This window comes from Ictidomys tridecemlineatus, chromosome 9, assembly GCF_052094955.1.
Source record: "Ictidomys tridecemlineatus isolate mIctTri1 chromosome 9, mIctTri1.hap1, whole genome shotgun sequence".
Taxonomy (NCBI): domain Eukaryota; kingdom Metazoa; phylum Chordata; class Mammalia; order Rodentia; family Sciuridae; genus Ictidomys; species Ictidomys tridecemlineatus.
Window position 1 is genome coordinate 123,418,773 of NC_135485.1, and position 27,366 is coordinate 123,446,138.

General features: G+C 40.7%; 1 long non-coding RNA gene across 2 annotated transcripts in view; it reads right to left on the reverse strand.

The window, feature by feature from the left end:
- Positions 1 to 27,366, reverse strand: part of LOC120892581 (uncharacterized) — a 133,812-nt gene that overhangs the window by 72,008 nt on the left and 34,438 nt on the right. For both annotated transcript variants that reach the window (XR_005737318.2, XR_005737317.2), the window contains exon 2: positions 19,460 to 19,546. This is a non-coding gene — a long non-coding RNA (uncharacterized LOC120892581). The remainder of the gene's footprint in view (positions 1 to 19,459; positions 19,547 to 27,366) is intronic.

The following is a 27,366-nucleotide window of genomic DNA, read 5'->3' on the forward strand; positions in this document are numbered from 1 at the left end:
ATGACAGTGGCCTTAGGGTCAAGAAAAACTGGTGGAGCCCTAGCTCTGCCCTGTATCAGCTATGTGATTCAGTCACCTGACTTAAGTTCTCTAAGCTTCTTCACAGTGAAATGGAAAAATACAGATCAAATATGATGCTCGTCACACCGCAACTTCTCAATAAATTCCTTTTTTCTTCTCCATTCAAGGCAGCACTATCCAAAGCGAGTTAATGAACTGTTGAAAATGTTTAGTGTCTGTACTGTTCAATATGGTGGCCACCAGCCACACCCGGACACCAAGCACTTAAATTGAGACTAGTGCTATTGAAGAAATTAATTTTCAAATTTATATAATTTTATTAATTTAAATAGCCACATGTTGCTGGTGGTTACTATTTTAGACAGCATAGGTCTAAGGGGCTCTGTAGGTTTTAGAAGACCCCAAATGGGGAATGACGTAAAGAGCAAGTTTTAATAGAGTTCTCAATAACTGTTCTAGGACCTTCAGCATCTACAACTAATGAGTGCATTCCATTTCTTTTGTGAATCACATATTCTGGGGCTGACCAATTTGCATTGTTTTAGTAAATTGTCACCATTTGGATGCTTATTCATTTTTTGAGAATCCGGTTCTCAAAATAGCACATATTTGATATGAAATGACTTTGCCTTGTTTTCACCCATTAGAGACAGACCCCCAGAGGACCCTCGCCATGCTAGAAGAACCATGATTTTATAACACTACTTGGCTCCCACCAAAATTATGAAGCCACCAAATGTTTCTTACTGATGAAATAAATAGCTCACAGTTACTTGGAATTTTTCCTAGTTTTGGTGAACAATATTTTAAGCAATTTTGAATGTCAACCTTTTGTAATTTGGGAATCTCAATTTAAACTTATTAAAGGAGGAGAAATGGGTTTTATTCAATTAAAATTACAGACTATTGCATTAATCTTTGAGCAATGGTTAATTGTTTACTTGAGGGGGTAGGAAAATGAAGTGATATATTTGCATTGGATTTCAGAAAAATTATTTGGGGCACTTTACCTGGGAAGGCAACATCATTTAAAAACTCAGGTCACTTTTCTCTGCAGCTACTTAAACATAGTCGTGAGTTGCTCATTTAAAACACAATAGTGTATTGCACTGTGAGTTGATTTTTAAGGCATTTTGTATACATATTAATACCAGAGCTTATAGACACTAGAGAAGTGAAATGTGTCCTGGGTACAAAATGCTCAGTGTTGGGAATTTCAAAAAGCTGCAAGACAATCAAATGTATATTTTTAATTTGTTTTAATTAGTAGAAGAGCAAATTTCTCTGAAGATAAAGCAAATTCTTCCTTCACTGCAATGTAAAAAAGGAACAATAATACCTCTCTGAGCATTCTTGCAGACTGCTGCTCAAGATGGCAGTATTACAGTAAGTATCATTTTGTGCCTTTTGGGTTAAACTTGTGAGTCTTTTTCTTTACAGATGCCCAGTACTTCCCTTTCAGAAAGTGCCTAGGTAAGAAACTCATTGCGAGCCATTGTGACCCCAGCTTTAGCTAGAAACCCAGCTCTGTTCCAAAGCAGGACAAACTGAAAGTATAGGCTTTTTATAGGCAAATCTAATTTCTTAACCACTCTCCTCAGAGAATCCTCTGCACCCTGTTGCCAGGTTCTTGCTGATGGAAAGCCAAGGCAGGAAACATTACCAGGTACCTCTGTACACACCAACAGTTAATTATTAACGCCAGTGGAGAGTGTTCATGAGATTATATGCAGTTACAACATGATTAACTCTCTGCTCATCAATTCATTTTTTTTTTTATCGGAACTGTTGCTGCAAATATGGTATAAATTTCCTGGGCATAGCATCCAGTTCTACCTTATTATGCAGCACAGCTTTCAGAGATAGGAGGTACTATGGCTAACCTTAATTTAATTTCAGAAGAAGTTAGCTCTCTAGCTTGCTACAAGCTGCATTCCATTTCTGATGTTATCCCCAATTCGAATTAAGACTTGCTAGAAAGAGCTGTGTAAATTGTGGTACTAAAGAATAACCTTGTATCTGGAATAAAAGTGCAGAGTTTTAGAACTTTCCTGGCATTGTTGAGTCTGTGCCTGCAACAAAGGTAGCTGGATGCCACAGCACAGTTTACCTGTGACTTGCAGCATTTATACACCCTTCAAATCTACCAGTAAGAGCATCACTCTAATCTGCTAGCATCTCACAACTCCCAGAACCAAGCCACTGGCCTTTCAGGAGAGAACTCAGTGTTCAGAAAAGTCCCTCTCTATTAGAGAAAATAAATAAGTTGATGCCTTTTTAATCTGAACAGATGCACGGAATTTCCTATGGGGGATTCTCACAAGGATGTTTATACTTGAATGTTTTTCTGCAAGAGGGAAGAAAGAGCCTGATGTCCTCCTGGATCAAAAACATGAGCTTTTCATTAACTCATGATGAATATATATATCAAATCCACATCCACTTAAAGAGAAAGAAATTACTCTCTGGCTTATTGGACCAGGCAGGACCTGTGAGTCCCATTGGTCCTTAGCAGAGCCTCAACAACTCCATGATTGAAGCAATTCTTCCAGGACTATGGGTATTATTCTGCCTTCCTATTACATAGAATCTACACCAGGAAAATGAGGTGCAAACACAAATCAGATATTCTCCAGGGATGTGTTTGCTGAGTGTTGCCTGGAGAAAGTTCCCCCAGCATCCAAATTATGATTGGAGAAAAAAAGGAAGACTCGAAGAGAACCATGCTGCTTTTTGCAGACACAAGGCAACGGAAAAAATAAAGCCAGTGATGAACTATTTTCCTCCCCACTGCCACTCTTTTTTCAAGGAATCTTCCCTCAGTTTGTGACCAGCCTTAATGTGAGAACCTCCAGTCCATCCTGATACTGTTTCATTTCTGGAGAATTTTTAAAATATGCTGAAACTAACAATCTCCACAGAAGTGTCAAAAGCCCATATATAGCTTCGTATCTGTGAGTGTGCATGGGAATGTGTGAACACATACACACGAGGGAGCAATGAATACCTCATGCAACCCTGTTCAGAGAAAACAACATTAAAGTTGAGGGACCTTAAATTAAAGCTGCTATGGGGAGAGCTTTTACAAAATTATCTGATTGCTCATTTAGAAAAGTGAACATTCCAGAAGAGGCAAGAAAAGGATTTAAAAGAATGAAGGAGAATTTAGAGAACTTGCTACATTAGCTTTTTATAAAAGTGAAATAAATAAAACAGTATGGTGCCAACACAATATTATGACCAATGGAGCATAATAAAAGCATAAGTGCATATAATTTCTGAAGAGAGAGAGAAAGAGAAAGAGAGAGAGAGAGAGAGAGAGAGAGAGACTGACTCACATATGTATGTGGTTTTATGATTTATGTTACAATAATATTGGCATTGTGTAATAGAATAGGAATGGTTTGAACTTTAGAATCAGACAGATCTAACCCTGGACTTGAATTCCAAGTCTATCATTTCCTAAGCATGTGCTCCTCAGCAAGGTAATACTCTTATTGAATATTAATTACCTAAAATCTAACAGAGGAAGTGATTCATATCTTTAAGGGATGAGTATCTGAGAATCAAATGATACCTACATGTATCACTTAAGGTTTTAGTGACAAGCAACAGACATATATTTGGGCCAACAGGGACAAGCCTACTAGGTTGCTTACAGAATTTCAAACAGAACCAGACTTGGGAAAGAGAAGAGCGAGGAAGACTGAGCAGCAGCCAGGACCACAGAAATTCATGCCACCACATCGTAAACACACACTGGAAATCATACAGCCTCTTCAACAAATGCTGCTGGGAAAACTGGAAATCCATAAGTAACAAAGTGAAGATCAACCCGTCTCTCTCACCCTGCACGAAACTCAACTCAAAGTGGAGCAAGGACCTAAGCATTAGACCAGAGACCCTGCACCTACTAGAAGAAAAGTAGGCCCAACTCTTCATAATGTCAGCTTAGGAGTCAATAAGAATACTAATGTGCAAGAATAAAATCAAGAATCAATAAATGGGATGGTATCAAACTAAAAGGCTTTCTCACCGCAAAGGAAACAAATCACAAATGTAAAGAGATAACCTACAGGGCTGGGGATGTGGCTCAAGCGGTAGCGCGCTCGCCTGGCATGCATGCGGCCCCGGGTTTGATCCTCAGCACCACATACCAACAAAGATGTTGTGTCCGCCGAGAACTAAAAAAAATAAATATTAAAAATTCTCTCTCTCTCTCTCTAAAAAAAAAAATTAAAAAAAAAAAAAGAGATAACCTACAGAATGGGAGAAAATGTTTGCCACCTGTACCTCAGGTAGAGCATTAATCTCCAGGATATACAAAGAACTCAAAAAACTTAACACCAAACACACAGACACACACACAAAAAACAAACAAACAAACAAACAAACAAACAAATAAATAAATAAATAAATAAATAAATAACCCATCAATAAATGAGCAAAGGAACTGAACAGACACTTCACGGAGAATATGATCAGTCAACAAATGTATGAAAAAATGTTCAACATCATTAGCAATTAGAGAAATGCAAATTAAAACTACACTGAGATTTCATCTCACTCTAGTCAGAATGGAAATTATCAAGAATACAAGTAACTGCTGGGCACAGTGGTTCACACCTGTAATCCCAGTGGCTCAGGAGGCTGAGGCAGGAAGTTTTTGAATTCAAAGACAGCCTCAGGAACTACAAGGCATTAAGCAACTCAGTGAACTCTGTCTCTAAATAAAACACAAAATAGGTTGGGGAGGTGGCTCAGTGGTTGAGTTCAATCCCTGGTACCCTCCCCCCAAAAGAAAAACAATACAAGTAGAAATAAATGTTGGCGAGAACGTGGGGAAAAAGGTACACTCATACATTGCTGGTGGGACTAGAAATTGGTGCAACTACTCTGGAAAGTAATATGGGGCTTCCTCAGAAAACTTGGAATGGAACCACCTTTGACCCAGTATTCTCACTCTGAAAAATTTAAAATTAGTATACTATACTGACACAGTCACATAAATGTTGATAGCAACTCAATTCACAATAGCTAAGCTATGGAACCAAACTAGGTGCCCTTCAACAGATGAATAGATAAAAAAAAATGGTACATATACATAATGGAATATTACTCAGCCACAAAGAAGAATGAAATTATGGCATTTGTGGGTAAATGGATGGAACTAGAGACTATCATGCTAAGCAAAATAAGCCAATCCCCCAAAATCCAAAGGCCAAATGTTTCTGTGATATGTGGATGCTGACTCACAATAGGCAGTAGGGGAGTGGGAGCAGTCACTGGATTGAACAGGGGTGGGGTGGGGGTGGGGGAAGGTAGTGGGATGGGAGTGGGAAGGACAGTAGAATGAATCAGACATCACTTTCCTATGTTCACTTATGAATACACGACCGGTGTGACTCCACATCACGTACAACCTCAAAATTGGGAAGTCATATCCATGTGTGTATGATAGGTCAAAATACATTCTACTGTCATGACATATAACTAAAAAGAACAAATTTTAAATTTTTAAAGAAAAGAAATTCATGCCATCAAAAAGTATGTGAGCAATTTCACCACTCCCACCACCCACTGCAAGGCACTGGATGCCACAGCCAGTACATCACACTCATCCCAGGAGGTAGGCATGACTACCATCACTCATCAACATGGTGATTGCTTGGTCCTCCTCCTTCAGATCAGTAGATCCAGTTGTAAAGTCCATGGTTCCATTGACTAGCCTTTCCTAAGTTCAGAGGAGGCTGAGAAAATAAGTCATTGACATTTTTGAGTTTTATAGTCAAAGCAAGCTCCCTCATCCAGCAAGATTCACAAGATGGAGAATTGACCAAATGAAGGAAGGAATTTTCAATTCTAGGTCACCTAAGAAAGGCCCAAACCCATCACATAATGTATCAAACCATCTAACACACAACAGGCACTTAGGAAATGGTGATTATGAATATTTTCACAAATCTGTGGGATAAATGAATAATCCATTATTCAAAAAATGGTGCAGAGACCGTTAGTTATTTGAGGGTGGGGGGGATCTACAATTTACCAAAGTAAATTACAAATGTATCAAAGATTTAAAAGAGATTTTTAATAGAAGATTTAAATCTGTAAAAAAAATTAATTTTGTCCCAATGGGTCCATCACATCAGGCTCCCAATACATGATGAAAGTTCACTAATTTCAGCTTAGTGGGTTTTCTAATGGCGACCCTATGTTCTGGAAACACAGGAGAGGCCTACCACCCTATCACTTAGAACCACACCTACACGCCTCAGTCTTAATTTTGTACCTGACTTCCAATCAAAACCTTCTTCTTTTATTTACTGAAAATAAGATGTACAAAGAGCTTGCAGTGTGTTTCCACAAATCTTTCTTAAGGTCATCTGGTCTGCACAGCAGATGATGCTATCAAGAGTACTCTGCAGGCTTGGATTCTCCATCTCCACAAAATTGTAGGATTCAGGTAGGCAAGGGTCTTGTTTTACACTTTTTCCTTTTTACTCTGGCACAGTGCTTTGAACATGGGAGGCTCTCAATTCATGATTGAAGGAGAAGCCTAAATTGTTTGTTTAGCTGTTTTGAAATGTCTGATAATGGTTTCAGCTTTGAGCACTAACTCAGATAAAGTAATCTCTGATCCTCAATTTCCTGTCCTTTTTTTAAAAAATAAGAACACTTACAGCCTCTACTCTCCCCAAACTTCACATAACATCAAATATTGATCATTTCAGGCCTGACAAAACAATTCAGAGGCGACAGAGATGGACAGCTTTCAAGAACCTGCACTATGCTTTCTCTTCTCTTATCCACAGTCTTTATTGTTCCCAATATCCATCTGCCACTCCTGTGTCCATTTTTGAAAGTCTAGTCAAAGATGAGTGAAGCTGGTCAGGGTTTTTTCTTTCCTAGCTGTGTATCTCGTTGGTTCCATTTTTCCTCTTTATCTTAGCTGCTTTTTGCTACTGTTAGAATGGAGAAGTGATCTGAAGCCATAATTTCCCCATGACCCTAGTGCTTCTTGCTTTTCCTGTGGCTAAAATATTTGATATTATTTATTTAAGTTGAGAGCCTTGGACACAAGCAACTGTGAGTATGTTCAGTTGGCCCTCCACACCTGTGGTTTCCATGTCCACAGATTCAACCAACTGCAGCTGTAAGATATTTGTGGGGGAAATTACATCTGTACTGAACACGTGCAGGCTTTCCTTTTTGTCATTATTCCCTAAACAATATAGCACAACAACTCTTTGCATAGCATTTACATTGCACTAGGTAGTAAAGGAGACGTTATTTTAAATATACAGAGAAATGTGTATAGACATACTACACCATATTACAAAAGGGACATAAGCAGCCGCACACCTTCAAGTGGATCTGGGACCAATACCCCTGCTTTCAGAGAGAGCAATGTATATTAGTATTGTTTCTATTGTTTTTTAAAAAAGGAAAATCCACTTCTTACATATATGATATTTTCATTTTTAAATATTTAGGAGGAAAAAAGACCCTCTGCCAAAATATATCCCTAAATAACACTGTTTCTGAAAAATTCTACTTGAAAAAAAAGACCATTCTTCTAGTCTCTCTGATTCATCTCTCAGAATGAAAAAGACCAAAAGAGTTTTAGTAAAAACTCTCTTTCATATTTATTTGCTGATGTAAAGCCAATCTCTAAATTAAGAACAAGCTCACAAGAAAGGTTAGAAAGTTATTCACACCAATCCATTAGTAAGTCTGTTTTTGATTGAACTTTTAAATAAATTTTGATAATTAGTGTGTCTTGACTTTTGGTTTTTCAAATAAGATGAAAGAATTCATTTCCTTTTTGACTTAGAACTATGCCAGATTTAGCCCAGTCAAAATTTCTCCCAATGAGGCAAACACAGTTGGGAATCCCTTAATTCCCACCAGGAAAAGACATGCTGATCATAGAATCCCATTACCAAATTTTAAGTGAACAAAGTACTAGACTATGTTTTTTATTAGGCCAGAGGTCAGTAAACTTTCCCTATAAAGAGCCAGATGGTAAATATTTTCAGTTTTCCAGCCATATGGTGTCTGCTACAACCTCTCAACTCTACCATGACATACAGTGTAAAAGCAGCCACAGAAAATACACAAATGATGGAGTTTGGCTGTGTTCCAATAAAACTTTATTTCTAAACACTGAAATTTGAATTTTATGTGATTTTCACATGACAAGGAAGACAATTATTCTTTTGACATTTTTTTCCAAAATGTAAATGCAATAACTCCTGGGTCGTATCAAAATAGATGGCAGGCCAGATCTAGCCAGTGGGCCATAGTTTTCTGACTCCTGCTTCAAGTGAATTGGGAGTGGATTTCTTGAGAAGTTTTCACTAAATAACGCATAATACTGAATCCCCAGAATTTCCTTATCTTCCATAATTCACACCCCAATGCCTTCAATTTATTCTATATACTCATTAAAAGGAAAGATACAACTGCATATGTTCTGATATTGTAGGGTTCCAAAAAACACAGGTATGCAGTAGGTCTTCATTTGTGGTTAAAGAAAGATCTTCTATATGCAAAGAAGATCTCATGAAGGATGTATCAGAAAAAGTAGTTGCCTCCATAGGAGGGGCAAAGGAGGAAAAGAGTTAGGAAGTGACAATGTCACTAGGTACCATTTTGGACCTTCCAACTATTGTACCACTGAAATGAACCTATTTTTCAAATAATAAGTTAATTTTTTAAAGAATTTTAATGCTTGAACAAATAACTGGAGGGATCCTAAAATCAGTATTTAACATCTTTTACATTAAAAGATAGGGCCTCAGAGCTAGAGACTTAGCTCAGGAATAAGTTTCTCAATACTGTGTACAGGGTCCTAGGTTCAATCCTTAGCACCACAAATAAAAATGGAAATGAAAGACAGAGATGTGCATTGCCAACTCTGGACCCATTTTATAAGATGGCCTCTAGCTGGAAAAAGAGTTGTGCTAACAACAAAATACCAGCCTCTACAAGAAAGGTGAGCATCTTTATAAGGGCTAAGGGTACACTATTTCCAAGATAAGACTCTTTAAAGGCAGAGGAGATGTTGACCTTTTTACAACTTTAGCCACAAATGAATACTTTACATCTTTTATGGCCTAAAGGGTTTTAGAAAGGACAAATATACACATCAACTCACAAAAGACACAGAACACTTCCTAAATCTTGTCATTAATTGGTGTGTTTGTACCTGAGAACCATCAGATAAGCAGGGCAGAGCTCTTAGGGTCATCCTGAACAATCATAGACCCAGAGCAAAAGTACAAATAGATGTCTTGTACTTTTAGAGTCACCCACTTCTCTTTTCCCTGATCTCTACAGTACCTCAAGAGCTTGTTCCCATGCATGTGGACACCATAGCCTGTGAGTTCATGCTCTGTCCCCTGCACCTCCACCCCATGCAAAGATCTGCCCCTAGGCCACCGCTGGAGGCCAGGATGTGCACATTAAGCAGAGTGTAGGGCAGGGAATTCTAGATAAATTGAAGCCCAAGAATCTGGAGCTTGGTCTTAAAGAAAAGACAAGGGACTCCAAATGGGCAATTATCTTTGGTAAGGAAACTGTCTTCAGACAAGAGTGTGCTAGGAACCTTACTTCCTGTTTTAATAGGACTGCTAAAACCAAGGGGACCAAAAAGACTACATAGGAGTACAGAATCTGCGCTTTCACTAAAAGATTAATTAACTAAATTAATAAAGTAAATAGAACAAAAGGAAGGGAGGAAAAAGGAAGGGAGGGATGATAGTCTGCTTTCCATTGCTGTGACCTAAGAAAATCAACTTAGAGGAGGAAAGATTTATTTGGGCTCCCGGTTTCGGGTTTCAGTCACTTGGCGCTATTTCTTTGGGCCTGTGGAAGGACAGTACCTCATGGCAGGAGTGCATGGAAGAAGAGATCTATTCACCTTGTGGCAGCCAGGAAGCAAAATGGAGAAAGAGGAAGCAGCCAGCACCCCAAGTCTCCTTCAAGGGCACAACCCCAATCACCTAACTTCCTTCCATCAGGCTACACCTTCTAAAGGTTTCACTACCCCTTAACAGTGCCAGAGGCTGGATCAAGTCTTCAATATGTGGGATTTGGGAGAACCTTCAAGATCAAACTACAGCAGAAGGGAAGGAATAATGCTTCTCTAACTTTTCTAACAAAGTCCCCTAATATCAAAAAAGAGTTGAAGAGCTAGCAGCAGGGGCCAGGACAGGTTCAATGCTAAAAATTCAAAATATCTGTAAAGGATTATTTTATCTTAAAACTTTATATGATTTTCCTCATATTTTTCATAATGTGTTTTCAGATTTTAAAACATTTGAAATTAGCTTTTCACTTATATTAATTAAACTTTTTGCAAAAAGTCTTTCATTACAGCAATGATTAAGGAAGTCTCTATGTAGCTTTGGCATCAGGTGCTGCCAGCACATTATGGAGCAGCCCAGTTGAAAATCATCATGTGACAAGCTCCACAGCCCAGACCAAATTCAACAGAGCTCCACTCCCCCTGATTCCCAGGGTCAGTCACAGTGAAAATGGGACATGCGTAACACTGAAGCACAGGCTATTGGCTCTTTGATAGAGGTACAAATCAGCTCATGTCTGCAGTAACGTTATTTAAAACCTTTGTGGCTATTTCCTGGATGAGAAAATAATTCTCACACAATAAAATAAAACAATGCATTTTAAAATGTTTAGAAAAGTCCATGGCCTACAACAGGCCCTCAATGAATGGATAGAATCCTGACTTGGACCTGAAGTCTACAAAAAGACATTTACCAATGAAAGTTTCTGGTGCTTCAGAACAGGATTCAACAAACTACATCATGGGCCAAATGATAATGGGCCTGGGGAGAGTGAGGAGAAGAGAAAAAAAAACAGAAGAGAAAGAGAAGGAGGTAGAAGACACAAAGGAGGGAAAGAAAGGAAATGTGAAGGACAAGGGAGGGAGGGGGAGAAGAGAGGAAAGGAAAATTCAGCAGAGACCATATGTAGTCAACCAGGTCTAGAATATTTATTATATAATTCTTTGCAAATAAAGTTTGTCAACCTCTTATTTTAGAAAAAAGAAAAAACACAAGGGTCAAATAATACCTTAAAAGTTCAGACCCTGAAAGAAATCAGTAGCAGACTGAGATAGTATCAGTTAGCTATTTTACAATAATGCTGCATAATAAAACATCCCAATTTTTCACGTCTTAAAATAATCATACTGTATTTAATACATCTGTGGGTGAGCTATGCTCAGCTGGAGTGGCTCTGTTGATCTTGGCTGACTTGCCTGTGCATCTGCGGGTTGGTTGAGTTCACAGAGGGGATGTCTGCTCTACAATGTAAGTCTTGGGTGGGATCTCCTCTACTTTCTGTCACCCTCCTTAAACCAGTGGGCCATCCAATATGTGTTCTTGACTTAAAAACAGTGGAAATGTGCAACAGCCCTAGAGACCTAGACTGAGACCTAACACATTGTCACTTACTTCCCCTGCATGCCATTGGTCAAATCAAGCCACATAACAGAGCCCAAAGTGAAGTGGCAGGGAGATGCTCTCCTCCAGTGCAAGAGCTGCCTATTCAGATGGCAAGCTTGGGAACAAGGGAGGGTGGAAAATTTGGACCAATAATGCAAACTGAAACTCAATTCATTATTTACTAAACACCAACACGTCCAGGCATTCTTCTAGGTGCTGGGTATTTATCAGCAAACAAGACTGACCATCATCCCTACTGTGGGAGCTCAATTCCATCAGGATGTAGAAGAGATTTAATAGCCCAAACTACTGTTTCTTATCCATGTTGCTTTATCTTACTGGGGGACACATGGTTGGCATATTGGATCCTGGAGAGCCTGGATCATCTGACCTTGGCCAGCTGTATGTCCCAGCACTCAGAACCGGGCCTTGGGCAAGGTAAGTGCTCAATAACAAATGAGTGAGTGAGTGTATGAGTGAATGAGGCATTTTCCACCTCTCCTTCCCAGGAATCACTAACTCTCTGTCATTTCATCTACAGATGGAAAGGAAAGAAATGACAGAATTCAGATCTCCAGATTAGCAGATGATGCAAAGCTGGGACGCAGAGCAAATGACAAGTGACAGTGAAACTGGATTTCAGAGAATTTGAATCATTTGGGCGAGAGAGTCCGCAGATGGCACATGCTGCTCAGCACAGAAAAATGGGTCATCGCTCCCAGACCAATGACAGTGCAGCCTGAAAGGCCTGTGAGAGGAGCAGAGCAATCGTGCAGCGGCTGGTCGGGAAGGATTCGGGTGGATTATTAGAGACCCTGACCCTGTCATGGCAGCACCCAGGTGACCCACACCTGTGGCAGGAGGGAAAACCAAACTCAACAGGGAATTTTGTACCCACTGGGGCTGTTGACTTTGGTCCTCCCGCCAGAGGAATGAGGGCAGCCCCACCGCACAGCAGAGAGGATTTGGTGAGGCTGGCAGGTGAGCACGATGCTGCTGCCACCCTGGCACCTAAAAATCAGAGCCAGCAGAAAGTCCAGGTCTACCATGCCGGGGTGGCTCTGGGTGGCCATGGCAGCCCTGGGCAGAAAGTCAGCTCATTCCAGCCCCAGTTCTGCTTCCTGAAAAAGGCCCTGACTTCAGTTTCTTCATTAAGATATTAAGATATTTAGGGCTAAGATTGTAAATAAATAAATAAAGATATCATGTCATTTACAAATTTAAAAAAAAGTTTTTAAAGATATTAAGTTTTTTGACCCACTTCAGTTTACAGGATTTTAGGGAGAATTGAAAGCATAAAAATAAACCAGAAACTGCCAACCCTCATGCAAAATAAGGCCAACTCAGGAAAGATGAGTAGAATGTAGTGTCATCTTAAGCAAACCAATGGTGTTTTGTGTTTGGGGAAGGGATGGCATTGAATGGGCATTTAAAAAAAAATGAGAATCATGAAAGACATTGTTTCCAAAGTTGAAAGTAATACAGCAAAAATTAACTGTAAGGAATGGCTTTTCAAAGCTTGAGGAGTGAAAGTTTCTGAGGTCCAAGTCCTCTCAAGAGGGTAATAAACAGGACATGGAAGTTATCCAGGAAGGTCATCGAAGCCAAATGTGAATAGGTCCAAAATGCACCAACATCTTTTGGAATGAAAGGGACAGAAAGAGTAAGGGAGGGCCAGGGGACCAAGATCAGGGTTTAAAAGGTAACATGTTCTTTTTCTCAAACAACTGTGATCTCTGACATGGGGTGAGCACAGTCAGGCTTATCCTCGCCCCAATAATTCCTGGCAACCCAGCCATGGTATTGGCACAGGTGCTGGCCCTTGGAAAGCGCTCAGCTTTCCTGTGATTTCTCTGCAGCTCTTCAGGACCCATCATCTGTCACTACTTTTTATTTCCAGCCTGCCTCTTCCCCTTCTGACCCTTGAGACCCTATGAGGAGGAGGAATAGGGTGTCACTGCAAGGCAGAAGCAACTTTCCCTATCCACAGAACGAAAAGCAAAACAACAACAACAAAATTTACGTGATCCATGCAATCTCAGAACTGGGGAGTAAAAACTGATAAATCATCTCTGTTCATAAAGCAAATTCTCCCCGACTAGCACCCAGATTGAAACAGAGGAGGAGCAGGCTCTTCACCTGGGCGCACCTGGGCCCCTGCAAATGGAGTGCCAAAGGGCTCTGAGGATTATGCAAATGAGGGCAGTATTTATACATCTGGGTGATACATCAAGTATCAGAAGGTGTCTCCAGGCATGAGTTACAAGGCCTCTAAAAGCAATGAGTCTTTTATAGGGTTGTAGATAATGGTGATTTTCCGTAAATCCTGCTCCAGTCATACAATAGGCCAAGAGCAATTAACATGAATTAAATGATCCCCAGAAAGAGGTTGCTTTGCTGACACATTGACAACCTCGAAATGCACTTAGCTTACTGACCTTCTTGAGGTTGTCTCTTCAGTTGTATCAGGGGCTCCAGGCAGGTCCCTGCTGCCCCAGACTGTTGTGCATGTACATGCATGTACACACACACACACACACACACACACACACACATACACACACGTGTGTGTGTGTGTGTGTGTACCACCACTCAGTTCAAGCACAGTCCTGTAGACCTCCACCCTAAATGTGTGCATAAGAACTGGTGGAGATTTTATTAACACAAGATTCTGATCCAGTAAGTCAGGGGTGGGCCTGAGACTCTGCATTTTTAACAAGTTCCTGGATGATGCCAAGCTGCTCGTCCTGACACCTTCACTTTGAGAAGGCACTTTGTACACAATCCCTGGAAACATCCCCCAGGTGGGGTGGCCAAGTTAGGTGTGGGAGAACAATACAAAACATCCAGCGCATTCCTAAAGTGCTGGCCTTTCTACCTGTTTTCATGATCCCGGGGAACCTGGAATGACTTCGAGATCAGCTACACTGTCTGCATAATATACTGCTTGCCCATTTCTCACCATTTGTGGGGAACAAATGGGAGACCACAAAAGGAAAGAAATGAGAAAGCACTATATTATGCAAACACTGTAGCTATCTCGAAGTCATTCCAGGTTCTGGAATAACAATCTCTGGTAAAAGCAGAGGAGATGGAAACCAGTTTCTGAGAAAGATGAGCCCAGAAATATCTTCCCCTTCAGGTCCTCTCAGGGGAACCTGCCTTTTGGGTAGACCACCTAGGAAAAGCCATATACACCCCCATTATGAGGAACTTGGAGATGGGCCTTTTTCCAAGATGAAAGAACGAGGGGGCAAAAGAAGAGCCTTAGTGCAGCCAGAATTCCCACCCTTAGGCAAAGGTTTGCCTCTCTGTTTTTACACTGTAGGGAACAAGTCAGGAGCTGGATGTAAAGGCTGGCACACAGGGCACATGCTTATAACCCCAGTGACTCAGAAGGCTGAGGGGGGAGGATCAAAAATTTGAGGCCAGCCTCAGCTATTTAGTGAAGCCCTCGGCAACTTAGTGAGCCCCTGTCTCAAAATTAAAAATAAAAAGGGCTCAATGGTAAAGCACCCCTGGGTTCAATGCCCGGGACATACAAATAAATGAAGGTTGGTACAGGACCAATAATGTAGGCCAGAGTAGGGAGGGAGGGTCTATCCAGGCCCGAAACTCAGTGTGTGTGTGTGTGTGTGTGTGTGGACAGAAGGGGCAGGAAGAATGTGAGTAGTGAGAGCAGTAAGCAGTGCACAAGGGTCAAACATCTGGAAAACAGCCCAAGAAGTGTTGGCAGGGTCTTACTGACAATAGAGTGGTGACAGCCATGCAGAGGTGACCCAAGTGGGGCAGCCAGCAGAAAGAAAGAGTGCTCGGTCTGGCTGGGACCGAGAATTCAGAGAAAATCACACCGAGGGAAGGAGAGAGAAGTGAGAAATCTGTCAGGGCCCATCTCAGGGAGCAGATGTGAGGTTTGTGGCAGCCCCATAAAAGTGTAGGCCAATCCAGTCATAAAATTATATTATGATACGATAACGACGTGGCTGCAGAAGGCATCAGTAGCAACGTGCTGCCTGTGGAAGGCTTCCATTTTAATTCAGTAATGATGTGACTGAAATTAGAAATGTGCCCCAAAGCCACAGAATGGGACCTCTCTTCTTTTCCTAAAGTAACCTCGAAGCAATTTTCTGATCCAAAAAAATTCAGGTGTGAAAATTCTGGGAAGGGCAGGAAAAGGGGAGCATTCACTTGGGTGGAGGAGATCTCAGAAAAGAAGTCACCAAAGAAGCCTGGGAGAGGCCCAGGGATTTTACGCAGAGAACTCCTGGGATTCCTCAGAGACTGGAGTCATCTGACCAAGAAACTTGCCCTTGAGTCTGTGGCCTTTCCTCTTTCTTCTCCCTGACACTTCTCCTCTGCAGCATGTTCAGTGCCACTCAAGCCAAGGCAGCTATTTATAGAGCAAGAGCCATTCTACCACAGGGTGTGGTATTTAATTTAAAGAGACGTCAAAGAGTGAGGGGCAGATGGCAGAGCAGGCAGCATGTCTCGATGACCTTGGTGGGGGCACCTGGTCCCACAGATGCATCCTGAGTGTACAGATCTAGAAATGCTCTCTGATGAATGAACCTTCTGATGGAGCTTCCGGGAGAAAAGGATCCACTAATAAGCCAGGTGCCCCAGTGGATCTGTGAGTAGTTAGTGAAATGACACCCGGGAGATACCCAGATGATCCTTTCTGGAAAGTTGTCAACTCAAGAGACTCAATTATATATCACAGGTTCACCTGGATATGGAAGATCCTGAACTTGGAAAAAAGAAAAGGAACATGGTCTCAAAACAGCCCTTCCTTAACCCACCCCAAAAGAGAGACCAATTCTTGTCTCTCCTCCTCTTCCTTCCCATAAATTGGATGCAGACCACTCTTGCATTAACACATTTTTCCTTTAACTGCTTATTTTATTGATTTCCCAGGGTTGCTGTACCAAGGTACCACAAACTGTAGCTTAAAAGCAGAAACTCATTGTCTCCCAAATCTGCAGAATGGGCATACAACATCAAGGTTTTGGCAGGGCTATGCTCCCTCTGAAAACTGTAAGGAACTCCTTCCTTACCCCTTCCCAGTAATCCTTGGCAATTCCTTAGCTCACAGCTGCAAACTACAGTCTCGGCCTTCATTGTCACAATGACGTCCTCTCAGTCATAATGGACTAGGAGTCTCCCTATCCTATATGATCTCATTGCAACTAATTAAATCTGCATCAACTCTATTTCCAAATAAGATCACATTCTGAGGTACTGGGGGCTAGATTTCAACTTTTATGGGGGACATAATTTAATTTAATAATTTAACAGTTATTCCACAATGAGGTTCATAAACATTAAGCACCAATTAAGCACCAAAGAACAGAAGTGTTGCAGTTGCCATCAGTAAGGCAAATCCCTGCCCTCAAGGATCCCACGTGTTATTGAATTTTATATATACACACACATACACACACACACACACACACACACCACATACATATATACACATACCTACAGGTTGTCCCTCAGTATTTGTGGAAGATTGTTTGCAGGATCACCTATAGATACCAAAACCTGAAAATATATGTATACCCAGGCTCTACCCCAAACCAATTAACTAAAAATCCCTGGAAGAGGACCCAGCAGACTTAGTATATTTTAATAGTTTCCAAGGTATGATGGTTACTTTTATGTGTCAACTTGACTGGACTTCAGGGTGCCCATATTTGATCCAACATTATTCTGGGTGTTTCCATAGGGTGTTTTTGGATGAGTTTAACATTTAAAGATATAGACTGGATAAAGCAGACAGTCCTTTGCAGTGTGAGAGGGCCATATCCAATTAGTTGAAGGCCTAAATAGAAAATAAAGGTTGATCCTCCCCCGAAATAAGAAGGAATTCCTCCTGCCTTACTGTCCTTGAGCTGGAACATGGTTTTTTTTCTGGCTTCGAATTTCAACTGAAATATTGGCTCTTCATAGGTCTTAAGCTCTGCTGATCTTTGAACTGGAAAGATAGTATTGGCACTACTGGGCCTCTAGCTTATTTATTGCAGATGTTAGGCCTTGTCAGCCTCCATAATCATGTGTCAATTCCTTATAATAAATATCTTTATATGTTTATATATGTCATATATATCTTATATTTATATATTTAGATCATATGTATGTGTGTATGTATGTGTGTATGTGTGTGTATATGTGTATGTGTGTTTCTCTGGACGATCCAACTAATACACCAGGTATTTATAATATGCAAACAACATTAAGAACTACTGACCTCTAATACACAGTAAGAAAATGATTAATTCTGCCTGGGGAGGAGACTTCACAACAGCCATTGCCAAGCATTTGGGAACAGAGGAAAGACTATTAACAAGGAGAACAAAGAAGAGAGGGTGAGAAAAAGGAAGGAGGAATTGCAGAGGAAGCTAAGATGGACAGGTTGAGCCCTGACTCTGCCCAGCTGCAAGTGGCAAGGTTTAGTAACATAGGGAGCTATTGACAAGCTTTGGTCAAGGGAGTGATATACCATTTCTGCATTTTAGGAAGAGAAATCTGAAACCCGTAGAGAAGAGGGGAGGAAAGATTGAACGTGAGGTAGACCAATAAGAATACCAGTGTAAAAGTCTACTATGGACTCGATGTTTATGTCTTCCCCAAATCCACATGTGGAAGTCCTAACCCTCAATGTGATGATATTAGGAAATGGGGCCCTTGGAATATAATTAGGTTTAGGTGAGGTCAAGAGAATGAGATCTTTATGATGGTATTAATGCCCCAGCAGAAAAAGGAAAAGATACCAGAACTTCCTGTCTCCTCCTTGTGAGGACACAGCCAGAAAGCCACTGTCTGCAATTCAGGACCCCCCACCAAGAACCAAGCAAGAGATACTGCAGTCCTGGACTAGAGGGAAGCAGGGAGGTTGTGTGTGTGTGTGTGTGTGTGTGTGTGTGTGTGTGTGTGTGTGTGTGCTAGAGCTAAAATAAACAGAATTTTGGCATGTAGACTTGGGAAATATGGAGGAGATGTCAAATATAACTTCAAAGTTCCTAATTTGGGTGACTGAGATGATGGTGGTGTTAAGATTGGGAACACAGGAGGAGAAACAGATTTTGTGGAGGATGTAAGGAGTTTTTGTACACTTAAATTTGAGATGCCACAGGACATTTGCTAAGAGGTATCCAGTGAGCTGATAAAAATAGATGTTTGGCCCTCAATAAAGAGGTTGTACTCTTTGTTAAAAAAAAAAAAAAAAGTTTAGGGATAACCAAAATATAAGTGATAACAGAATTCATGGGAGTAGGTAGGATGATCTAGGAAGAATATAAAAAGGGCTGGAAATAGGAGCCCAGGTACTTAACTGTTTAAGGGACACATGAGGTGAAGGAAGTTATCAGAGGCTACAAAACAGCAATTAGTGAAGCAGAGAAAAACCGGTGAGAATGGTATGATGGAAGTCTTCTGAGGCAGAGTCCAATCAGAAAATAGAAACCACACATTCAAAACAGGGGTGTTTAGTTTGAAGAATTATTAAGCCATGATCCTATCATGGCGAGTAACTATAAAGATGGAAAACACTAAAGTTTATCCCCAAACTGAAGAATATCCAAGGAGGGACATACTTGAAAGGTAATTTCAGAACTCACTGTGAAATGTGTTAAGTAGAAAAGAATCATGTTTCCAAGCAGTTAAAGGGGGATGGATTTGGTATTTGCCAAATAATAATATATATAAAATAAAGTGAATTATTGACACATCAAATATTTCAAAGATATCCAGTAATTAAATGGAGAGAGTGTGGTATGGTTGTGAAGGAGAGGGACAGGAAGAGAAAGTAGGGTAAATTCTTGGCCATCCCTGGTATAAGCAGTAAATAACCCAAATATCATATTTTATTTTAAAACAACTATGAATGTATCATGGAGCATAAGGAAAGATTGGCACAAAATCTAAAAATTTAAAGGGAGAACAGAAGAAGTGTTTTCGATTACCTTTAGAGTCCAGCCACCTGCATTCTTATCTTCTGCCACTAGGGGCACTGCGGTGGGAAAGTCTGAGCATCTGGGCTCCCAGAACTTCTGAAAAAAGCAAATTCATCTGCATGAGAAAGAGTTTGGATTTTTTTTTTATTGGTTGTTCACCACATTACAAAGCTCTTGACATATCATATTTCATACATTAGATTGAACCAATAAAAAAATTTTTAAATTTAAAAAAATAAAAGCAAAAGACAGCACAGTTATATAATTTTCAAGTAATTTAATTATGACCCAAAACAATCCCCCCCAAAAAAATACTTCAAGCATGATTAGAGAAAGCAAAATGACTTACACATAGCATAGTAAAATTCACAGTGTCTACCATCCAATCCAAAAAAATATGAGCTACAAAATGAAATCGGAAACTATGACCCACAAGAAAAGATAAATCATGCCATCAAAATTGACCCAGAACTGAATAGCTGTTAGAATTAGAGATCTACCTCTCCTTCTTTGCACTTTTATGACACGAATCCTGTTGGATTAAGACTCATCTTAATGATCTCGTCTTAACTTGATTACATTCTCAAATAGCCTATTTCCTCATAAAGTCATAATCACAAGAACTAGGGGTAAGACTTTAATATATCTTTTGAGGGGGACATGACTCAACCCACGACATCATAAAAAAAAAAAGAAAGTATTTGGAAATCTCAGCTGAACAAAGTACTCCATGGGGGTCTAAGTGCCAAACTAGAGAAATCTAGATAATCCACTGAATTTTTTTTAATGAAAAAGTAAGATTTGGAAAGAAATTTGGCAGGACTCATACTTTTTAATTCTCAGCATTTCCTTATTTATTTAGAGGAAGATTATGTGATTGTGTAAACAACTTTTTCTACTATAAACTGATAAAGGGAAAGAAACATCCTTTCATGGACCAGAGTGTGTGGCACTCTGGCCCTTTGTCGAGTCATCCCAGTGACTCTTTTGGATCAGGACTGACCTAGCTTACTTTGTCTAAAAATACAGCATATCCTGCCCCTCTGAGGCCTGATTATTGAAAATGGGTCCCTAACATTGCAAAACCTTTTGCTCTAGAAAACATACAAGTCTCCTTAGCTTGTCACTTCCTTAGGGGAAGGTCCAGTCATTCACACAGTCCCTATGGCTGGCAACCATCAGGTTTCCTCTCAGGGGCTGGCTGGATCTCTAAAATTCTCTCCATCTCCAAGGGTATCAGGGTCTTCAAAAGGATTGCTAGAAGAAATATTCTGCCTCACCTATTGTGACAGTTCATTGTATTGATGGCTTCCAAAGAAACACCTCTCCTGGTAAACACACACACACACACACACACACACACACACACACACACACACACACGGCAGTCATGCCTTCTTGAACTTTCCTCTGGGCTAGAACTGTGACTTGCTTTAACCAGGAGAATATGGTAGAAATGCAATTTCTACTTATGCGTTCTTGGGAGCTCTGGAGTGCTAAGAAAGATGTCCAGCTTCTCTGCTGGAGAGATCATTAGGAGAAGGCAAGGCCCTGAGTCACCCGGAAAGAGTGGAGAGAGGCCCAAGCTGACCAAGCGCACAGCTATCTGCTAGCTAAATGCAGTCCTATGAGTGATCATTGGCAAGGTCAGCAAAAGAACCATCCAGTTGAGCTCAGCCCTAATTGCAGAATCTTGAGCAAATAAAGCAGTTGTTTTAGGCCATCAAGTTTTAGGGTGGTTTATTTCACAGGAATAGTCAGCAGGGAAGGAGGGAGAATACAATTATGAATGACCCTATGAAACAGAAGTTGGCAAGAGTTGTACAATATGTCAAGGGTCTGACTTTTTTCTTTATGACATGATAAAATGTGGTGTTGCTAATTTTCCCCAATCTATAACTGTGTTAATCATGTCTTTATATTCTGTATTTTGGATGCTTTAACATCTTGAGTCTTATGGACCCTTGAGGGATTGCCCCCTCCCAGGGTTAGAGTGCTCCTTTCATATAAATCAACCAATCCAGAGCCCACATGCCAACCACATTCTGTACTTGGCTATCACACTCTGTGCTTCTGTTTACCTGCCCTAGTCTGTCTGCCCCAGGACCAAGTACCAAACAATTAGGAACATGCCCTATTTACCAGAGACCAACGAAATCATTCAAATTAGCCAATCCTAAACCTTATTTTTCCTTACCTATTTCCTTTGCAGAAACCACAATAAAAGCTTCCAACCACATTTCACATTTTCACCTGCTCCCTTGGCCTTCTGACCCAATTCAGTACTTTTCCTTGTGTCCCTCCCTCCAGTAGTGTGTCATAGCCCCTTCTCTTAGTACCTGGGAACATAGCAAACTATCTCTTACAACAGTTGTCTCCTGATCTGTGAACTTTGTCCTACTTGAATAAGAAAATCTATTTTTTAAAACAAGAACTTGTGAGTACAAATGAGTGGACAAATCCTATAGCAAGTTCGACTTCCTCAGGTGCCTAAGATGGAAAAGCAGAGGTGACAGGGAAGGACATATTGTTATATTGTGCCACAAAAAATAATAACTACCATTTTGAATGTTCCCATTAGTTCTCAAGACAGCTTCCAGAAATACATTTCATTGTCCCCATTATCCAGAAGTGAAAATCAATGCATACCTTAAATAAAAAGCCACCCATGGAAATAGGATTCAACCCAGTTTTGTTTTAATCCAAATGTAGAATGTGCTTTTTTCCTGATTGTCCCAATAATTTTTGGTAGGCTCACCAATGTTTTCTGGTCTTTCCTATAAGTTATACAAAGCCTTTGAAAGTTTTCTATGTTGAGTTTTTGAACAAATGAACTTTGCATTTTTAATCACTTTTTCTGATTATAAAAGTGGTCATTCTCATTAACAATTTGAAATACAGAAAAGAAATTGAATTCACTCAGACACTCAGAGATAACTATTATCAACACTTCAGTGTATGTCCTTCTATTCAGATTAAACTCACCATCTCTTATAACCCACTTTTAAAAAAATACTTTTTTTAGTTGTAAATGAACACAATATCTTTATTTATTTATTTATTTTTATGTGGTGCTGAAGATCAAACCCAGTGCCTCTCACATTCAAGGCAAGCATTCTACCACTGAGCCACAACCCCAGCCCATGACCCACTTTTAACCCAAAAATATACTACGAGCATTTTACTACTTTTTAACCTAACTTTCCATTGTTAGCATAGAAATTATTCCTGATGCTTTTTGTTGTTGGGCATGGTAGCACATGCCTATAATTCCAGCAGCTTGGGAGGCTGAGGCAGGAGGATTGCAAGTTCAAAGCCAGCCTCAGCAACTTAGCAAGGTCCTAAGTAACTCAGTGAGACCCTATCTCTAAATAAAATACAAAACAGGGCTGGGGATAGGAATATGACTCAGTGGTTGAGCACTCCCAGATTCACTCCTCAGTACAAATAATACACACACACACATATGTGTATATATACATATGTAATTATATATGTATATATACATATATATTTCTAATGTTTTGCTATTAAAGTGTTCTAATGAATATTCTCACATGTCCTTATATTTCTTTGTGAGCACCTCTGATTAATATTTTAGGATAAACTCCCAGATGTAGAATTGCCCAAATAATATTCACATATTTATGACTTTTGATACTTATTTGTCCAGCTTCCCTCCAAAAATGTTATACCTCCTCCATCTACCCCAGAATCTTTTTGAATCTTTTGTTAACATAAAATAGTTTATCACTAGACATTGCTCTCTGTGTGTGCACACACAAGTGTGTGCAAATATGCGTGTGCATGTGTGATTAAAACACACACAGGGTCCTTTCCATGTAAAATATAAGCAAAGTATAGTCTTTGATTAATACATGTAATTGGTAAATACAGAGACTCCTTAGACTCAGAATTTTTCTTCCAAAATAAAAATATCTCTCAAAAAAGATTGCTGACCTAATAGTGGAGTGACTATTGTATATTCAATCACTCAGAACTATGACACCTGACTACCAATATCGCTTAGATGACAGGCTTATATGCATCCTTCAAAATCTATTCAGATTATAGGAAACTTATACAGTAAGTCCAGAGAGGAGGCCAGTAACAGTGTGACCTACTTCTATAAGGGAAGTGTGTCTGGAAGAGGTGGCATTTTATCTGATTCTAAAGAACTAGAGAGATGTGCAGTCCCAGAATGCAAATAGAAGACTGCATCATTTCTCTGCACCACATAGGCAAAGGAATATGCTTCTTACCTGGCATGATCTCAAGTGTCCTCCAAACACATTCATGCTCTCAAATGTCACCTTCCTCATTCTGGCCTTTTGTCATGTGCCCTAAAGTCTGAGTAGTAACACCTCAGGCTTCAAGCTGAAAGGTCCCTGTTAAAATGCAAATAGATGAGCCAGAAGGGCTAACACCTTACCCCATTAGCAGCTTTAACAATTCGGCTCAAATGAGTCTATCAAATGCTTCTTAGTCACCTAAAAAGGCCCCACAGAAATGAGACCTGAATATGTGATACTACTCAGGGCCAAAGTCAGGGTAGAGTGGTAAGAAGTATCTTGGATGACCTGGGGACAGAAAGACCACTCTGATGACAGAAGGGACAACATAGAACATTTTTGAGGATGCTGAGATGAGAAGCTTCAAAGAAAGTGGTCAGTGGGGTCCAGGCAATGAATGGGACTTGTACTGAAACACTGAGTCCCTTTCTGTGCTGGTTTCCTAACCACACTGGTCTGTAGTTTCTATACTCCACCAATAACAGAACTTTCAGCAACAATTTTACTCTAGGTTGCCAAACCATGCCCCACTGTACTCCAGGTGTACACAGGTAAGTATAAGAGGCAGGCCCAGCACACTCTTGGTGGCATCCATTAACAAGGCACGAGCTCTGTGGATAGCAACGAGGAGATTTATGTGTGCTGAAGGAAGGTACTAAATATAATGGCCTCTTCACTGGCACATGGTTATGGTACTATTATGGCTTTCCCTTCATGCCTGTCACTGGATTATGGTAATTTTTTTTCTAGTCATGGGTTTTAATCAGAATTGAAGTCTCTAAGTTACTGACAGCTCCAGAGAGCTGTAACTACTGGAAGATTGACTTCACACTGTCACAAAATCATAACACAAGCAGAAAGCTTGAGGCTCTCACAAGCCTCCTCCCGCCAATTAGAAATAAAGTAACTTTCTGAACAGCGGGTTCCTTTCCCAGGCTTCATACAAAAGGGGAGGGAGGCAGAGGACACCCACACCCCTCCTCCTCCTCCCAAGGTTCAAAGCAAGAAACAATGATCCTGGCAAAGTCAGTCCAAGAAGCAGATATTGCAATTTAGCTAATGGTCTCTACAGGAAGCTAGAAATCATTCCTTTGACATGCTGTGGTACTTATGCAGCATCAGGCCTTGTTCAGTCCTCCTGACCTTGCAGTAGCTCTTCACAGAGTTGTCTATGGTCACTAGTTTAAATAACCATAGCAAACCCTGAGAAGTGGGCCCTGTAGCCTTGGCCTTGAGACAGAGCCAATGGCCCCTGTGGCCTTGGCTTCTTGTCACCATGAAGCCAGATTTAAAGTTAGGTAGTCAGTGTAGTTAGGTAAATCGGGTCTAATATCGAGTGAAATCTAAAATGGAGGCCATGCTGGGAATGACTCAGGGAAAACTCAGGACAATTCATGGAATGTTAGTGAAGTCCCGAAAAGGCCCTAGGCCAAAGTCCACCTCAAAGAAGTGTTAATGAACAGCCCCCAACAGATTTGGAGATAGCCCATCCCAGAGAAGTGATAAGCCCATCCCAAAAGTCCTTCCTGCCCTTTTGGCCCACTGGTGTCCCACCCCTCGGGCCTTCCAACCTACATTCCATCACCAAAACTATAAAAAGGGGAAACAACCGCACTTCCACGGATTCCACCTTTTGGGTCCCCTTCTTCCTCCGGGAGAAGTCTTTTCTTCTGTCCTTTAATAAATTTCTAATCTCTTCTCTGACCTTGCCTCGGCGTGCTTCTTTGGTGTTATTCTTCAACATCGGGGAGCAAGAACTCGTCACCGGTCAACAGCGGTAACAACCACATGTAATGGAAAGTCCCTCCTGACCAAATGGAACCCCAGCTGTGAGGCATCTAGGATGAGGTCAGGTATTAGGTAGAGGTCAGTAAACCTTTCCTGTCACCATGGAGAAGTCACAGGAGACTGCAGTACCAATCCTTGATGAACCCTAGATAATTCTCCTGGTTGCCACAAGGGTCTTTCCACTTCCTCCAATGGCAACCTGTCTCCCTCCCCAGTATAGTTGTCCTTAGGAATCTCATGGCCAGCATAAATTGTTCCGGCATCTAACTTCGGTTAGTCCTTTACATCCATCCAAACCCTTAATTGCCTGAGGTCCTGTTCTCCAATAACTATCACAGAAAGAGATGCCCTGAATAGATTGGCAAACAGGCAGTTGGACCATGGGTGTAGCTCAGTGGTAGAATGTGTGCCTACTATGTGCATGAGGCCCTGGGCTCGATCCTCAGAAGCACGCACATAAGAACACACAAAGACAGCCATGGGTTATGGGGCAACAATAATTCTAAAATCTCATGCTAAAACAGGGGTTTCTCATTCACGTTGCATATTCATCTCAAGTTGCCAAGGGGCTGTTCCATAGTCTGGTGGCCCAGACCACCACCAGTATCCCAGGACACCATCCTTAACTTATCATTCCTATGGGGGGAGAAAGGCACTAGAATCTTATTCTTGCAGTTAAATGAACTGGTTCAGAAATTATAATTATTACTTCTACTCTCAATTCATTGACCATAATTAGTCACATGATCTCATCCAACTGAAAAGGGATCAGAAAGGGAGCCATGAGGGATGAAGTCCCCAAAGATTCACTTTTCTGCAGAAATATTTGGTGAGTTGCATAAATGACTAACAGTGAGCATGACATGTTTACTTTACACTATGAAGAAAAATGAAGATATGCAGAGAAAAAAGTTACCCCTCTCAGTGGTCTTTGCTAGTACAATGAAGCTTATTGTGTTCAATTCTCTAGCTATAGGCAGGAATGACCAGATAATGGGAGGTGCGGGGGGACCTCTCTCTCCAATTCATACCCATATTTGTTTGATTCACTCATAGTTCTCAAAGTGGTTTGCCAGAGTGAATCCAAAATTCTACAAATATGTGCAGATGATGAAAAGGATGGGTGAGAATGTATACAAAGAGTATGCAAAACAATTTAAATTAGGGAGAAAAAATTAGAAGCCAAGACAGGAATCTGTATGGGAGAAAGAGCTGATGAAAATGGAGCTGGACAAGGATAATCTTTGCTGCTGGCTGCTAGCTTTCTGGAAGCATAAAAACAAAAACCAGTGTGCAGATTATTGCATCAGCCTGAACAAAGCAGTGAAGGACTGGAGCAGAGTTTGAAAGAAAGAGACATCTCAGATCACGGTGGAGGGAGGCATAATTTATGCAAAGAAGCAATGACATGTGGAAAAATGGAGATGCTTGTTGTGCTTAGACCCAGGAGAAGAGCTGAGATTTAGTGGGAAGCCCTGAAATGGCAGCAGGAAGTTGGGTTTCAGAAAATGGAAGGGCAGAAGAATCTTATTGTTGTATCTTTTCAAATACTATGTATGCTCAGGGCGAAAATCTGCAAAGGGAAAAGCAAACCTCAAAAATGCCAATGATGTAGTGTCGAGCATCCATCATCAGAGCAAGAGTAGGAGGGAGGAGAAATCTCAAGGATCTTTGTGGACCAAGATAGCAATTCCAGGGAAATGGCACTGTAAGGGGATCCCACACGCAATCTGTCAGCAAATTCTGTTGGCTCTACCTTCAATGCATAACCAGAAGGAGATTCATCTCACTACCTCCACCTTCCACCTCCCTCCAAGCCACTCTAATCTCTTTTCT